Genomic DNA, 16,724 nt, shown 5'->3' with positions numbered 1-16,724 from the left:
ACTGTATCCACAGTAACAACAGACTGAATACTGAGCTCCAAATTCCAAGAATAACCCACTTAATCAGTCTACTATAAAACACCAATATGTGACACTAACATCCTCAAAGAATGTTTTCATTCTCATTTCCCATGAGGGAGAGAGGGAACAAAAACCCAAAAGCAGATAAAGGCAACACTTGTAAATTCCCACACTATCCAACAAGGTTGGCCCACTTTAAGATAAGAACCATTTAGCAGATAATCTTTCTTAATTTGCACCACATCACTGAACAACAAAGGGAAAAAGAAGAGAAGATACAGAACAAGTTACTTTTTAGTTTTACATAAAAGCACTGAAGTCTGAGAAAGGCTAATACACAATATCAGCCCAGTTACAGTAATCAGTTTGGCTGTGACAAACATACTTACAGTCATGCATCAGTTATGCGCCTTACTCCTCTGATAGCCCTCTATCTGATCCATAACTTCTCTTCACTCAGAGCTATAAGATCAAGATACATTTTAGGTAGCATTTTTCCCTTGAGTCTCAACTAGGCTATTAAACTACACACACGCTCTTATTGCTGACTTCACTATGAAAAAATTATATTTTAAGAAACTAGGCAAACTGTCCCACCTTTTCAACCAAAATCTAACCATCAGCAAGAACTAGGTCAAAGGAGAAACAAAAACCTGCAGCAGAAGAGCATCTATAGAAATAAAAGATACAGCCTCAAACAACATCAGTTTGATCATGAACTCTTAATATCAAAAAGTGTACAACACAACTGCCTACAGAAGGCTGTATGTATGTGGTCATGCTGTAGATTTCTGACTGCAAATAAGGCAAACCCGCTTCATTCCCACCTTAAACTGCAACTGGGGAGCTAACTATGCAATGGCAGCAACAGCTGTGTCACAAGTGTTGACTGTGGCAAAGATCTGGGCTGGCACCTATAATGAATTACATTGCTTTTTAAAAATAAATTTGACATCAGACACATTAAAGAAGTCTTCTGTTGCTGTGCTGTTGCTTGTGTAACAGATACAGTAACTACAAATAAGACATATGATGCCCTTCAACTTGGCAGAGACGACCGTTGTTCACCAAAACAAGCATAATCTCTCAGAAGCACAATCTGCAGAACTAACAAAGTTCTCCTGCATAATTCAGCTCACAACGGCTGGCTCAAAGTGGGCACATAACTACTGTTGTCTCCAGATTTTGTTTCCTCACTTGCCCAAACTCCTTTTCCCCTTCTCTCTGGTGCCACATGCTGTAGCTCCAAGTCCCACATGACAGAAAGCAGTAGAGACAAGGAGTCCTTCTAAGTGGGGTAGTACTTCCACACTTCAAAGAGACAGACCCTAGCCATCTACACTGCAGTCGCCTTGCACTGCAGTTGCACTATTTCATTCAATACAACAATATCTGCCTACAATTTACAAGTGCTCAGCCTTACTCTACTTACAAGATCAAGCTATTGATAGGGAAAAGGCCAGGAATCTTAACCTGCATGCTTTCTAGCCCATCTGTATGCTATGTCCTTCCTCTCAGCGATTTGTAATTTATCCAGAAAACAGTTTTCTCTTCCTGAGTATTTCAACATGTGCCTTATTAAGCAGCTGTCCTGACAGAACTTGTGTTTTGCTGTTCGGGAAACTACAGGCTGGGGTGTAAGACAAATGAGTACGTCAGACGACAAAGACACACAATGCAAACATTGTATAACTGCAAAGTACAGTCATTGATAGACACAGTTACCACAACCTGTAATAATTCCTGCTTGGCCCGATTCCCATCTTTCTGGAAGTATGTCTCTGACTACCGCTGCAACGCTGTCTGCGGAAGATTGGGGGTGGATGGGGGAGCTGTTTTAACATGATAAACGAATCACAAAGCTCATAAATAACATCAGATCACAGACATATGCAGCTATAGAGTAACCTAGAGGTCTTCCAAACCACAATTAAGCTTGGTTAACGAGACAGTCCCCTACTTTACACAGCCTTAACATTCAGAGTTACAGTTTGATTCACACCAGCTGAGCACTTTATATGAAGAGGCGATAGGCTCCAGTGAAAGTCACTTGGCTAAACTTAGCTCAGAGTAGCAAACTCTAGAAGCACACACCATAGAACAATCAGCTATTTCACTATGTCTGAATCTTGTGCCAGTTGATATCCTCATCTTGAATAAATATCAAAACAAGAGTTAACAGAAGTGGATAGCACTCATATTATTGCAACTTCATACTGATTTTTGAGTTGGGCATGCTCCGTAGACAAGAGGCAAAACTTGGACAAAATACTCAACAGCACCGCTATGCTCAGTTGCATTTACCAGCACTGAGGTGAGACAGGTTAACAGACTAACTTTGCCCTTCTGTTTACACCACCTCCCGAGCAAACTCCCCCATTTGCAAACCTACCCTTCTAGGTGCAAATGGGAACTGGTCCAAAGGTAGTGTCAGTGTTGCCAAGAAATACATTTGCTCCTTTTGTGCCTTCTTCTCATTTAAGCTGCATGCGTACTTTACCACAAAGTATTACACCCCAGGGCGCATTGGAAAAGTGGAATCATCAGTGCATAAGTATTACAAGTGCAGATTGCACCATTTGCAAGTGCAGAAGACAGAGTTGTTTCATGCTCTCGTTTGCTTTGTGGTCATTTAGAAGTACGCAGCTACAAAAGCTCCATACAGAGTAAAACAAACATACACTAGGCAGAGCTCATGTCAGTGGAGATCTCTTAACCTGAAGGTCATATTGTCAGCACTGCAAATGTGGAAGCAGCTGCTGACATTTTGACATGGTCCATATATTGCCACGCACAAGATCCAAGAGACTGTAATTCAGAGACACATTTGAGGTGTCAAGGATTCCAGACTCTTCTACATCCACAGTTGAGGTACTGGATATACTAACTATATTCAGTCAGGTGCACTACTGTATCCAACAACAGTAATTTGGGCTTTTTTTTTTTTTTAAAAAAAACTAAAAAGCAGAGAAGCCCAGAGGTCAATATAGACTCCCAAGACAAAATACTAGCCATTTTGGACCAAACATCATGTCTTGTAATGTAATGGATCCTTCCAAATTCTACTCCCCCTCCCCCAAAACACACCCACCTACCCTATCACTATATTCCTTTCTCCTTCTCCACCTTTTTCACTTCAGGCACGCTAAGGGTGATCTTCACACAAAAAGCAACAAGTAACAACCTGTTTAACCATTGTGATTCCAGTCTGGTTTTGCTGTTCTAGAGTGTAAATGGTAAACTATGTTGAAGTTAGACTCATTTTGTTGGCTCCTGCAATTATTTCCCAAAAAAGCAAAGATAACCCTTAAGACAAAAAAAACCCAAACAAACAAAAAAACCCAAAGGCTTTAACATCAGTAATCCACAACCTCACGATTTGGACTTTACTCAAGGAATCATTCCTGAGTTACAGGGCCATGTTCTGCTTCTCATAATTGATAGGCATTTACATCTGTAAATATCAGTTTCCAACTCTTATTAAAATCTGTTCTCCAAGAGGTTAGTGAGTCCACTTGTTCAGAAATGCCTTTTTTTCAGATCATTTTTAACAGGCACTTTATAAAGTTTTTGTTAGACGTGGAATACAGTTAGGTAGCATAACTTCTTTTGGCCACCACAGCCATCTCTGGGGTTTATTACAAAATCTGGCATACTGCATAAGTTTTACTAGACAACAACTTCTCAGTAACTTTTATGAAAAGATGTTTAGAAAAAAATTTATAAAAGAATTATTTCAATTTTGCGGGTTTAAGAGCTAAATCTTACATATGACCTTCACTTGCATTTGATCAGTTCCATTTAACCCTGTTCATTAATTTCTCTCTTTTAAATGCCTCTGTGCAACTAGCTGCTACCACAAACTTTACAAACGATTAACTGACTCCCTGTAAAGAAAAGATTGCCAATTTCTCTCTTCGAGCTCTTAATAAGGATATAAAGGAAAATCTGCAATACTTGACATACAAAACAAAGCCAGAGAAACAGTACGGTTAAAAAAAAAAAAAGAAAAAACAAAAGCAGGGAGAAAAAGTAGAGAAGATTAGCCAAAATGTGAGAATTCATAAAAGACACTTGCAAATGTCTTTAGTGCCCTTTAAGAACATCCAATGCCTTAATATTCTGAAGTCCCAAGAGTTCAATATCCTTTCACTTCTCCAGTGGTAACTGACAATACCATTGAACAATGCAGTGTCCAAAACAGTCCCTCCCAAAGTCTATTCTTTAGTTTCATCTATACTCAATTCCAAGTTGCCACACAGCTGTATTGTAAGTTTTCTATCACAAAACAAACAACAGTTTCCACTTAGAAATCAGGACAATCAGGAACCACCAATTCCCATTCAGAAGAGAAATGAAATACCTGTTGTAGGATTCACATCAGAGCCAGAACAGGCTGAAGCCCTGTAGTTTCACGCCTTCCCGATTTCTGGAGTTCGAAATAAGTATTCTACAGCTGTTCAGTCTAAGAGTGCACCAAATCAAAAAAAATGTTTATTGCCCACATTATAACAATTGCTTGCTTATCTCTTCCAGAGAAAGGTCTGAGGAACAAAGAAGAGAACACAGTATTACATCTGCTATAACAAGTCATGTTATAAGCTGATTATTTTCCTGACTATGCAGCCGCTCCTATTTCCTCTTAGTCATTTCTCCCGCTACAATATTATATCATGTCTTTATCTTCAAGTTATCCCTGCTAGTCATAGGATCAAAACAATAGGCTTGCTGCTAGGTGCTTTTAGGAATTTCCTCTCAGCCTTCTTGACAAGGTAATTAGTGCTAATTTACCATCTCAGATAACAGAAATAGGACAGGGTATTCAATCTTCCTCATGCAATTGTGCTAACCAAGATTACTAAAATGTTTGCTGCCTTCTTTTATAAAAAAAAAACAAAACAAAACACCAAAAACCAAAAAACTTCCCACACAACTAGCAAATGATACAATTCTGATAACATTAACTCTCATTTTTAAAGAGAGCTATATAACTGAATGCATACATGTTAAATAAAAGGTGTGGTGTTATACACCTAAAGCAAACTAAACACTAATTGGCCTTGCCTGCACACACCTGTCTTGCCTTTGTGCCATCTCCAGCATTCATCTAACTCCCCGAGAAACACAAACTGGCAAAAAACTAAAACCAAAGAAATAAAACCAATTTTTCAAAACATGGTTTTCCAATTTGCCTTCCTGGCTTATTTCCCCATTGGGTAAAGCCAGCGTGAAAGATCTGTGGACAAAGCAGTACAACACATAGCTGGTGACACGGTACAACTATTCCCACCAGAGATGGCAAACTGTGACACCAGGCTAATGTGGCTGCAAAAGCACAGCCTTCAGGCACACGCTTTCCCAGTCATCCCTAGCTAATATTAGTGTAGGCTGTCCTGAAAGCACACCCTCATCCTACCGCACACTTACCCTGAAGCCATATATTCCCATCACTCCTTTTTCCTCATAGAGACATTGGTGCTTGTACCACTCCACATCAATGTGATCAGGAATGCAACCTCATTGAAAGGCTAAGCCAAGGGGATGTAGGAGGCAGCACAGGCGAGAACACACAGAGGATGGTGTAAAGTACTTTTCAGCTAGATCAGCTCTCTGAGCTGGGCCACTGCATGCCCATACAAGAAGCAGTGCATGAGGGAGAGGTGAGGATGAGGAAGGAAGACTGCCCTCTTCTGCAGCTTCAGTTGCTTGTCGGGAAACTGCCTTTTTTTTTTTTTTTTTAAAGAGTAAAACCACTAAATCAAGGCACTCTGTTGGCTTTACTTCTCACCCACTCTTAGGCAGTCACTTCCTGACTTTTATCTGCAGCTTCGAGGATTTTCAAATACTGGTGTTGCAATGTTATCTTCCAAGCTTCATTGCCATGAGAACAGCAATCCCTAGTGGGACTCAAATCATCACTATTTCCATTAACTGCTGCATGTGCTTACCCATGGCACCACAGGACTGAGGGAAACCACCAGGCGAGCACCCAGAGCCAGAATTTACAGAACCTAGACAAGCATCAACCCAAGGCTTAACAGCAATGGCCTCTTCTGGAGATACAAAGAGATGAGGTTTCAGTTTCAACTTACCCAGACCAATTCAACAGTCATATGAAACTGAAGCTGAGAAACTAACTGGCAACTCAAGAGCCAAGAAACATTTTTGTTCTTGTTGAATTCATACCTGCTGGAAGAGCAGCTGTGCTAGATTTACAAATCCAAGAAATAATCCATTTAGTCAGTTGGTAGAAAGGAAGAAAGGTCAGCTTTAATACCAAGATTTTTCAAAAGGAAAAAATTAATTATGATGAACAATAAGGACCATTTAAAAGTACAGTTTTGTCCACCTGAATTGAAACGTCTAAATACCAGCTTGCAAGTCATGTCAAAATTTTTTTAAGGAATTATCAGTTTTACTTTAGTAAATACATGAAATTCATTCCAGTTCTTAATTCTTACTGTAAATATTCATATCAATCAACATAGTGCATTCATACTACTTTTGGATCAAAAAAACCCACATTTACGGCCACATTTCATGGAATGGTTTGGGTTGGAAGGAACCTTTAAGGACCAACTAGTCCAACCCCCTGCCATGGGCAGGGACATCTTTCACTAGATCAGGTTGCTCAAAGCCCTGTCCAACCTGACTTTGAACACTTCCAATGATGGGGCATCCACAACTTCTCTGTGCATATCATTTAAGGTCATATCATTAAGATACATTTCCTGCCATCAGGGATCATCAACAACAATTTGGGAACAGGAATAAGATACAAAATATCCCTCAATGAATGAAATAAAATCATAATAAAATCATGAATGCAGAATATAAGAAATCCACTCTCTGCTTTTAGGAGATAGGTTCATACGCAAAGTGCCGCGGCATCAATCTGCCTGCTCCACCTGGGCTGAGAAGCTTTTTATTAGAGTCATTATCTACCGTGAACTGTTAATTCTATGTTTATTCCCTTCGAACTACACTTTGTTATGATCTTTGCCTTTACATACAAACATCCCTAGCTTTAATACATTACTCATTCCACAAAAGCAGTTATCTAAATTTCTTTTTTTTTAAAAATACCCCCATGAACAAAACAAAAAAGATTCCTATCCAGACATTTCAAGTCAAAAATCTTATTTCCCTCCTCTCTTTCCTCCTATGCAGTATAACAGTACAGGGGGACATTAATAACAAGACTTCCCATTTTTCTTCCTTTATGTCAACAAACAGCAGGTATCCTCTGAAAGTTGATAAATAGTACAAAATGGGTGCAGTGTTTACTCTTGGAGGGAGGAGGTTAGTAAGTCAGGCTCAAGAAGCTCTGAGACTCTGACTTACCTAGAACAGTCATCAGTGAGCAAAGTGAGATGGCGCTGTGTCTTGGATGTGCTCTGTTCCCAGGCTGTGAAATCCCAGACTCCCATTTTGAATACAGATCTTTTTCATAGCAATACCCCATGGTTAGCTTAATAGTCCATCAGTTTTACTGAAGGCAAAAAGAACATAGAAATTTCACTAAAATCACTATTGTAATAGTAGCACTGTCTTATCCTGAACAACCCATCTGCCAGACATGTATTTAAAACTTTTGTAAAATGCACTCAAATTACTTGAGCAAGTCATACACTCTTCAGAGAAAGGAGAGTCTTCTGGCCCACCTGGAGTTTTTCTTTTGTAAGAGGATTAGTAATGTATGCTATCAACCTTAGTACTGTAAATAAAAAAGTGCAGGTGTAGTACTCATGTCTACTGAGGAGGCTGCCTATTTGAGATAGTCTACCCTGTCAGGTCATAAACAGCTAATACCACATAATGTGCCAATCCACTGATTCTAAGAGACTGACAGGCTTATAACAGAGATTCACAAGAACTGGATTTAATTCTAGTACTGGCACCAATTCCTGAATTACCTCAGTCAAATGTTTTGATCTTGCTGATCTCCTTCATCCTTTGCAAAGCAAGAGAGACTGATTTTTTGTGACTTGTGAATGCTTAAACAAACTCAGTTCATTAGAAGTTTATGTTGAATGTTTTGTAGCTTTTGCAATATAAATGAGCAAAGTATTTAAGAAAGTTGCATTTGCCTGAGGTACAACAGTTCCTAAATGAAATCTCATTTAGTAGATAAAAGCAGTACAAGTGAATGTCATGGAGAACTCAATGTTCTCTACAGAAAAATGATAGCATAACATACATCCAATAGCATTACAGTAGAGACCACTTTGGACTTTGAGACAAGATCGTATTCTGCCAGATAAGTGCAGTATCTAACCTTTCTCAGTCTTTTCATTCCGATGGCTTGCAAAATAAGATTTTTGAGAAAGCCATTACAGAGTAAAATTGTAGGGAACAAATACAAGAGTAATCAAAGGTTATAAACATTTCAGACAATCGGAAGAAGCACTTTCAGTTCAGATTGCTTTATATTGGAAATTTGTGGCTCTCAGGTCAGCCACAAGTCACTGGGTCAAACCATAACATGCTTATCTACCACCTGACAAGATTACATAACCCTCAGGAAATACACCCATAAAGGACTGATCTTGCTATGACCTTCACACATGCAGGTTTGCAGAATTCATTACAGAACCAAAGCCTCTAAGAAGGTAATGTTTTTGGTAAACAGTGACCTCCACCCCCTCCATAAATTCCTGGAAGTGATCATTACTGTAGTATTACCAAAACAAAACAGAAGTCTGCCACTCCTTTCTGAAGGCAGTGCAATTTGTGACTACAGGAGATCTATAATAGGAAACCATATTACCAGAAAGATTGATTTCCTCCTCATCACTTTACATCAACAGTGCACACCTCCTCAGAAATACAGCTAGTATGATCAGTCACAGCTGCAGAGAAAGAAATTCCGTTCAAGACAGGTTTAAAGGACAGTCTAAAGACTTTGACATTGCTCCAATGTCTTCCAGTTCTGCTCATTTTACAGGTACCACTGGGGCAACAGGTTTGCATGGATTTGAACTGCAAGGTTTCTGCTTACTGCAGAGGAATGGATGGTGCCCCCTTGCGAAGCATGCAAATGTGCAGTATCTGATGGTGAAATTAGGCTTTCTGGGACAGGCAATGTTGTTAGTAACACAAGCTCCACTTATGCAAACATTAAAGAGGACACTAAGTATAGAAGTCTCCATTTCCCACAAGCAGCAGACATCAATGTAATTTTTAAAAAATACCCCTCTCTTCAAACAAAACTGCACTTCAGTATTCTCTAGGACACCAAATTATGGCCACTGTCAGACCATAATTCATGCAGAGTCCTGACTTGCATGAAATTAAAGTTCAATATGACATTACCAGCACCTGCCTTTAAAAAGGAGAATTTATGTGAACATGCAACAAAGTGCACTGATTGGTTCCAATTTACAGTAATCAGCTAATCTCCTCAAAGGTGCACGTACTATTTCAATGTATCCACAGTTTTCATTCTTCCCCTCTAGGTTATAAATGTTTCCACTGTATGAACATTTTCCTAACCTTTGGTTTCCATTAAAAGATGGGACAAGTCAACTCAGCATTATTTTAAACTTCATTGAAAACTAATGATAAGCAGTTTTTCCATGTTTTGTTTGAAGCACTGGAATTATTACATAGCGGAGCAGGGGGGTGGTTCTTACGTTTTTCCTCTAACAGCTGTAAGACAGGTGGGAAACTAGATGAGAGAGGTGATCCTTCCCCTGTACTCAGCACTGGTGAGGCCACACCTGGGGCACTATGTTCTGGCCTCTCCAGTGTAAGAGACACATGGACATAGTGGAGAGAGTACAGTGAAGGACCACTAACACAAAGAACGGAGACCAGAGCATCTGTCCTATGAGAGGAGGCTGAGAGAGCTGGGACTGTTCAGCCTGAAGAGAAGGCTCGGGGGGACCTCATCAATATTTACAAATACCTGAAGGGAGGGCGCACAGCAGACAGGGACAGGCTCTTTCCAGTGGTGCCCAGTGACGGGACCAGAGGCGACGGGCACAAACTGAGACACAGGAGGTTCCCTCTGAACACCAGGAACACTTTTTCACTGTGAGGGTGACCGAGTACTAGCACAGGTTGTCCAGAGAGGTGGTGGAGTCTCCACCCTTGGAGATATTCAGAAGATGTCTAGACACGGTCCTGGGCAATCGGCTGTAGGTGGCCCTGCTTGAGCAGGGGGGTTGGACCAGATGACCTCCAGAAATCTCTTCCAACCTCAACCATGCTGTGATCCACCAAACACAAAGTGGCACACTTTCCACAGAGCTCCTATCTTCACACAGGACATAAAGTCAACTTTGTTCTTTTACAACACATTGCCTGCAAAATCTCAGAAATATAAACTCTTTATCACTTTGTATTTCTCTTCTTTGCACTTTCTCTCTACACCAGTCATTTTCATCCTGGAGTTCACTGATTTCCTTAAAGGGTCTGCAAAAAGAAACTAAGGAAATAACTTTTACATGCTTTACTACACATTAAGACTTAAAGGTATTTGCAGACCTCCTGCAAAGTTACAAGACATTCACAAATTAAAAGCAGTAGGGGAAAAAAGTTACTGTCTTAATAAAACCTCTCGCTTCTACTTTCCAAACCCTTCAGAACACATCATATAAGAAAAGTTTAAAAAAAAAAAAAAAAGAAAAAAGCATGAGCAATTTTCACATGGCTATTTCACTAGGAAAGCAACATTTAATGAAAAATACCTGGATAATTTTTCCCCAGAGTGATTACAAACACATATATACGTCTTAACTCATATCAAAACACTTCAGGATGGAGCCATAAGCTCATAGTTTCGATAATCAAACTAGATCATCCAGTTGTTCTTTCTGGTCTTATGGTCTATGAAGAAAAACATTTACCTGCTGATGTTACAAAACCTAAGGAAGAAAGCTCTGCTGTTTTTGTATGAGTTTTAAAAAGGGAAAGCTTTTCCAAAGAAGTCTGCTAAGAAAAAAATAAATGAAGGCGGCAGAAGGAAAACAAGTCCTTCCCCCCCCCCCCCCAGGTTAGTTCATATTACTTTATAAATCTAAAATCATACCGTTTTACACATTAAGTTTTGAGGATTGCATTATTCACAATAGAGACTATAATTTGTGGGCATCTTGCTCAGGAAAGAATACTCAGAAATGCAGACTGAACTGAAAGTTAGCAAGGTGAAAATATTCAAATTTATTCTTAAGTATATTGTCATTCTGTATCGTAAAGGATAATGTCTGTGTATAGCCTAAGAACATCAACTACTCAGTATTTCTCTCTTCTGTTCATACAGGTGCTGGGAGTTAAGAATATTCCATAAGCACACAAATACATAGCAGGTTATTGTCAGCCTCAGCATTAGCATCTCATCTATCAACACACAACTGGTGTTGGTTATATCAGAGCTTAGAGTGCAACAGTTTCAAAGTCAGCTTATGCTCACCGAAGACTTTCCCTCCTGACACCTCAGTGACACCTCAGCCACTTACTCCTATTGCCTCCTTTGCCTCACTGCTAACAGCTGCTCAGCTGCCTACAGGACGGACAATCTGATTGAAGAGTTACCTTAAAAACAGCTCTCAGCTAAGTCATGGAGTTGATTCCCAATACCATAACATGGAAGAGGATAGAAGAGGGAATCCACAGCCAGGGGAAAATTTGCTCTGCTGGGCAGCAACATGGTATTATGTCAAAACTAGCCAATAATGAAAATTTGCAAGAGCTTTTAAACCAAGCTCTTCTCACACTTCCTTCCTTCTTTCTATTACTCTGACTGCTACAGTGTTCTGAACTTCTGCTATAAATGGAAGCAAAAACAACAGGGCTCTAATATATATTAATCCATCGGAATACTTAAAAAAAAACACCAAAAAAACCACGCAGAAAAGGAAATATGACAGTCAAAGAGCAGCAGCATCATTTGGGTTTACAGCATCTCATGGACTGCAAGGTTAGACAATCCTGTCCAGAGAAGGTGTAAGATAAGGCAAAGAATCGACTCCAGTACAGTCACTAACGGATTTAACTAAAGAAAATCTGCCAACATAATTGAATCTAAGAATTATCTCTGAGCTAATCTGTTTGTGCTATCAATAAGCCTCTTAGCTGGACAACCATAAGCCGGACGACTATATAGCATGACTTTTTGCACTGTAATCAATAGGCTCCAATAAAAACACAAATATTGATGAATCAAAGTTCAAATAAAGGACAGTTTTTGACAAAGAACATTAGCAGTGAACTCCTGAAATTTATTTAGGAGACATGATGTTATTCACTACAAAGTGAAATAAGAGTGCTTGTAAACTCATACAGCTATCTCAGTCAAACCACAGAGTAAGCAGGAAGGCTTTGAACCAGACACCAACAGGTATCTTGGAAACCCTACATTAACAGGAAGTTAATTCTCAAGATTTTTCTCTCCCAGTAGCACTAATCCCACAACTGAATCCACAAAACGGAGCTCTCCATTCAAGTGCAGCATTCCAAGGAGGCAATGGCTTTGCTCATGGAGTTTTAATGATACAAACATGACTCAAACATACCTTCACAGCACAGGCATTGTAGATCACAAACCAGTTTTACAGTTCCAGCATTACAAAGCCTCGTACATTGAGCTGCCTACAACTGACATGCAACAGTTGTCATTTAGTGAGTAGAAAGCATTTCTCCTACTTACTATGTTTTTATGGTAACTCTGAAGGCCATTTGGTATGCAGTTGCTACTGGAATCCATTCCTTTTAATAGCTCTCATGCAACACACAAGTGACAATCTCATTCACAGCAGAAACAAGGAACAATATGAGCATCACACAGGAAGATGCCAGTATGCCTTTGATCATTTTACATGCAATTTAAGTGTATTTATTCTTTAATTTTGATCTTGGTGGCATCACTAAGCTTCTTACAGAGGCAGAACTGCCATGGAGAAAAGGAATAGTTCAAAAGGCAAACAGAACCAGTTATAACAGCCTACCTACCAACAATAGTTCTCTGACAAACAGGCTAAAACACAGCTCCTAACTCCATACTGTAGTTATCAGGACTTCTAATATCATACTGGTCTGTTCTTGCATTAATATGGAGGTATTGTGAAATAAGCAGCACATGAAATCAAGCGACAGTTTTGTGAGAGTTAAAATGGGGTTATTCAAAAAGTTACACCGATGAAGTACCCAGCCTAATACTGGAGACTTATCAGGAAGGTGCTCATTTTTGCAAACAGAACAGTCATTACTGGGGCAGGGGGAAAGGTATTTGTTTCAAAATTTGAAACAAAGAACACACCATTTTCTGCAAACTAAGAAGAAGCACTCCACCAACCTTGACTTGAGGACCACTCACAATGTACAACATCCAGACAACACAAAACAAATGGTGTCCCACAAATGCTACTTCTGATCCTAGCAGAAGGAGCACTAAGCCACGCCAGTTTCGGAAGTGAAAGAAAATTATTTTAAAGACTTCGGAAAGAAACAGATTTCAAACAAATATAACTCATACACTGCCTTCCCCCTTATTATCTCCCCTCTCCCAAGGAAATTTTTAAGTAACATAGGAAATTGTTAAGAAGAAAAACGCATACAGCTTTTAGAAAGGGTGATAGGTTTGTTTTTTAACTTCTTGCCTTTCGATATTGCAGATGCTGGCTCAATAGCACTCATTCTGAGAATTTTTTCTACTGAGCTATTAGGAAAAAAAAAAAAGTATTGCATTCAGCTTATGTCTATCACAGCAGATACAATGGGAAGTTTCAGCATTTTTCCTTTTCAGCATTATACAGTGACAACAGTAAGAAACAATAGTATTGATCAAGTGCATGCTTAAAACAAAAATATTTAACCTGCACTAATTTCTATGATACTAATCTCATTCTTCTATCCCAAAGTAGATCGGCTAGAATATTTCAAAACTCAAAAGAAAATCCTCAGAGGACATGGAAAGGTTAGGATCAAATTACTTCTACAAAAGCAGCTGCTAATCTGTTAAAGGAGACAGAATGTGTGAAGCAGCAAGGAGCTCAGGTGTGAGCTGCAGCAGAAAGGAACAACAGGAGTTCCAAACAGTTCCAGGCAAATCTTTTCAATCTGATCTTGCTCCCTGGTACATGCAAGTTCACTTACTCCCACCAACTCTCACCTGCGTTCCACAAACTGATAGAGTGCCAAGTTAACAGCCATTAATATACATGGCACAACTTGCAGATCACATGCTGGTACTACTTCATTAGTCAGGACCCTGGATTAAACTAGTCAGATGCTCAGAGGTTGCAGCAACAACTTCATGTTTCACTGAGATTTTATGCATACACATATCAAACATGGAACACCACATATATAAATGTATGTGCCTAATGTTAATGCTTTCTCAGCATACTGACGTGCTACCCAGTGCTCTAGAATAGGCACCAAGCTCAGTTATGAACTACAGGATTTTTGATTAGGGTTTTTTTTGCACTAGATCCAGAGAGACTCTACTTATTTCCACTACTGTCATCCACCATGCAGTTAAATCCACTGGCAAGTGGGAGTTCATTCATGCAACTGACAGAAACTTTTGTTTTGCTTCAAGAGAAATTTAAATTCTATCCACATATACAGCCGTCTGGTCTTCACTTAGCTCACATTAAAAGCTGAAAACTCTTCCATTAGGATTTCTACCCTTCTGTTTTTCCTCCCTTATAATGATGCCCATTGAAAAACAGAGAAGTAATAGCTATAATCATGGCTTAATATAATTTTCTGACGTGCTTCTAAAATGATGTTCATATCTGTTGTCATCACAGGTTGCTCTGGCTCAATTAAAACAGGTTACAGTGCCTCAGAGAAGGCACAACTTTGTGAATATGGTTCACGGGCTGGGGGACAACGCTCCTGGAGTTTCTATAAGAAGCCTGGAGGAAGAAGAGCCCTACTAGGAACAACCACATTTAAACACAGTTCAGTTCCAGTAGAGTCAGAATCCAGGGCATTACTTACAGTACATGAAACTGTGTAACACACAGCAGTAGAACATGCACATATGGCAAACCAGTCACCATAACTGTTGTTTGTTTTGGTTTTGTTTTAGCTTGTTTTTTTGCCGTTGCTTTCCTGATTGCAAAAACCATTACACCCACGATTTAATCTCGGCAGACTGAAAGGTTCAAATAAGGTTACATATTGCAAGAGCGTAAGTGCCCACACGGCAGACTTCTCCCAAAGTCTGAGCAAGGGAGAACAAGAAGCCTGGGCTCCCACCCTTTAACAGATGTTCCATTTTTTGGACATTTCCTACTCTTCCCTAATTTTACCTGAAAATAAGCTCATCTAAACATGAAGTTCAAAATCATCAGCTGCAAACCAAAGCAGACACTAAGATCTCAAACTTGCTAAAAAAACCATAATGGAATATTTTAGTCATTTTAAATAGAGGTATACCACCAAAAGCTATCCGTAATCCCTGACACTGAAGAAACCAAGTTGGTATTTGTATGTCCCTCCCCAATGGCTATGAAAGCTATCTCTATAAGCGAGGATCCTTCTAACCGACAACAGCAGCAGTTTACCTGTAAATAATTCACAGGCGAAATTTTGCAAGCGATTCTTGACCTTCGGTAAACAATTACGCCCAACTACCTCTTTCTTTTAAGGGGGCGGAAGGGACAAAAGAGCAGAGGCAGCAAAGAGGCGGCGCTCCGGCCGCCCCCCAGCAAGCCGGCCGTGAAGGTCGCCCCGCTGCCACGGGGCTGCGGGGGCGCGAGAAGGCGGAGCCGGGGCACCTTGCTCACCCACCCGTTTCGCTCCCCGGCGAACGAAGCAGGCCTCGCCCGCGCAACGCCACGGCGCGGCTTCCAGACCCCCGCCTCCCGCGCCCGCTCGCTCACCTGAGGAGAAGCGGCGAGCGGGGGCAAAGGCAGCCACGCCGGTCCCCGCCTCCCCGGCCGTGGCCGCGGACCGAGCCGCACGCCGAACCGTTACACGCCAAACGGCGGCGGCGCGCGGGCACCTCTGCCCTCCTCCCCGCCCCGCGCACTCACCCCGCTCCAGGCCGCCCAGGCGCGCGCGCCGCCAACGGCAGCGGGGCGCGGGCGGCGGCGCCCCCGCGGGCCGGGGGAGCCTCGCTGCCGGCGGCGGCCACCTCCGGGCTGCTTCTCCCCTCACGGCTCGCCCTCGGCCAGCGCCGCTGAGAGGCCGCGGCGTGCGGCGCGGGCAGAGCGCAGGGGCTGCTGCGGCCGGCTGGCTGCTGCTTCTCCCTCCTCCTGCCAGCGCCTCATGTGCCCTCCTCCCCGGTCGCTCCGCGCGGGCCGCCGCCGCTTCAGCTCCCCGCTCTCAAACAGCGCCCGGGGACCGCTGCGAACCCCTCCCGCCGGCCGGCCGGGCGGCAGCGCACGTGGGGCGGCTGCCGGCCGCTCTCCTCGGCCGCTGTTGGGCGCGGGCTTCCTCTGCTCGCCTTTACCCGCGCCGGGCCGCGCGGCCTCCTCGGGAGGCGGGGCGGCGCGGACACCTAGGGGGCTGCGGCGCCGCCCGCCGCCGGCCACCTCGGAGGCCGCTGGCTCGGTAGTCGCAGCGCTCCCCCCCGCCCCCCGGCGGCCATTACCTCATCGCCCAGCCCTGCCGCGGGGGAGGGGCCGCGCGTCGCCCAGCAACCGGCCCCCTGCCGCGGCCCGGGCCGGCGGGACGGGCTGCTCTGAGCCGGGGGAGCCGGGACGGGGCGAGGGGGGCTCTCGGCAGCGGGAGACGTTTGTCGC

At 42.1% G+C, this 16,724-nt stretch overlaps 1 protein-coding gene across 1 annotated transcript in view; it reads right to left on the bottom strand.

Annotated features, from left to right (window-relative positions):
- TRAK1 (trafficking kinesin protein 1) overlaps positions 1 to 16,208 on the bottom strand; it is a 141,632-nt gene extending 125,424 nt beyond the window's left edge. Inside the window, exon 1 of the mRNA XM_050915794.1 lies at positions 16,014 to 16,208. The gene's annotated coding sequence lies outside the window, so the exon portion shown is untranslated. The remainder of the gene's footprint in view (positions 1 to 16,013) is intronic.
- Positions 16,209 to 16,724: the final 516 nt, after the last annotated feature.

This window comes from Gymnogyps californianus, chromosome 2 (genome assembly GCF_018139145.2).
Source record: "Gymnogyps californianus isolate 813 chromosome 2, ASM1813914v2, whole genome shotgun sequence".
Classification (NCBI taxonomy): domain Eukaryota; kingdom Metazoa; phylum Chordata; class Aves; order Accipitriformes; family Cathartidae; genus Gymnogyps; species Gymnogyps californianus.
The sequence above is the reverse complement of the archived record's forward strand: the minus strand, read 5'-3'. Positions and strand labels throughout refer to the sequence as shown.